Genomic DNA, 1,737 nt, shown 5'->3' on the forward strand with positions numbered 1-1,737 from the left:
CTTGTAACCGCTCTTCAAATTCATCTTCTTTGCCGTTGAAGAGTGGCTTTCAAGGAAGGTCACTGGCCTCGTGAAAACGAGCTGCCTATCCAGGGAATCATTTACATAAGTAATACAGCTCCTAACGAAATGCCAAGGCTCTAACACCCCCTCTTCAAAGAAACAGGTGACGTGGAAATGGCAAAACCAAGAAGTTAATTCCAACAGCGTCTGGAATCTGTTTCGGAAAAATGACTTAAATCTGCTAGAGGAACTAAAGAAAAAGGCACACAACTTGTAGACCACTTTGGTGGCCCCTCACGATGAAGTAAGACAACACAACCGAGGAGAGAGCCCCGTAACCCACATCCAGATGGGATTTTTGTAGCACTACCTACAGAAATCCTTGTGCAAGCAAATATTTAACACACACTTCAGACCCGAGCTGGGAAGATTACTTTTAGCTGCACTTTCTTCCTTCAAGCTGCTCATTCTAAACCCAATCTGTGAAATTCAGCTCGTGACAAACCTCCGTATGACTTGAGAAAGTCACTCGGAGCGATTCAGAGAAATATCATTCTCGGTACGTTGCCCAGTACTCAGCTCTGCAGCTCAGAAACCCGGCTGTGCTTGTGCAACGAGCAGCACGTGCTCAGGGTCAGATAATTCCTTCCCTCGAGCATACACCGTGTATGGCCGAGACCACCAGACTCCAGACAACTGTTTCATTGGGACAGGGAAAAACATTCTTCTAAATAAACACGCAAATATGCCAACAGGTCTGACCATGTTTGCAGACACCAAGAATAGTTCCAAAAACGCACGCTCTAGAAAGACAACGGGATTGTATACACAGGGAGGCAGACAGTGTTTACCACTCAGGAAAGCCTGGACCAGAGGAGCTGGCGTTAAGTCACGTAAGAGCCTTGTTTTCCTGCAGTCACTCAGCCAAGTCATTTATCAACCCTTGGGGTAGGTGCAACCGCTGTACAAAGGTGAAACTTTCCCCTCGCCTCGGAAAGATTCCCTCTCCCTCCTGTCTTTCCTCCCATCGACTCCTGGACTGAAACAGAGATCAAAGCTTACAAGGAGATATACTAGGAAGACTGGAGTCAAGTGATTTCCCTGATCTAAACGAGGGAAACCACTCCAGATAATGCCAGAGAAAAGGAGAGAAACGCATCAGTAAGATGTGCACAGGAGCTCTCCTGTGCCTTTCAAACAGAGCCAGCTGCGGGAGCAGCAACAGGAAAGTCCAAAAGCCTCTTGACAGCGGCGGGTGTCAGCTGCCTAATACCACCAGAAAAGTTGCTTGTAATTAAAGGAACCCCATTTATGATTTTAACAAGGCGAGGAGCTGCCCTATGGCTACGATTAGTTCCTCGGGAAGTAACAGCCTCGCAGCATGCTTTGAACACTTGGACAAGCGCCGATTTCATAGGCACCCCCCGTTTATTTCCATCAAGCTGTTGAACATCGCAGTGAGGCTCCAGCTGTTAGGCCAGGGCCGCCCCCTCCCTCCCATCCCCTGAGCTGACGGTGCTAACATAACCCAGAGCTGGCAAAATTCTGCCGGATGCTCGCGAAAACGTGCATGGAGGAAGTACCTGGGGAGGGGGGGTGTGTGTGTTACATCTCCCCAGCCCCCTTCCCTCCAGATGTGAGCTGGAGAGGCCCGGGCCGGGGCCAGAGAGCCGATGACCACCACCGGGAAACAACGCAGGGGACAGGAATAGCGGGAGGACGGGCGGAGGGGCT

This window comes from Athene cunicularia (genome assembly GCF_003259725.1).
Source record: "Athene cunicularia isolate RWA chromosome 22 unlocalized genomic scaffold, athCun1 chr22_part1, whole genome shotgun sequence".
Taxonomy (NCBI): domain Eukaryota; kingdom Metazoa; phylum Chordata; class Aves; order Strigiformes; family Strigidae; genus Athene; species Athene cunicularia.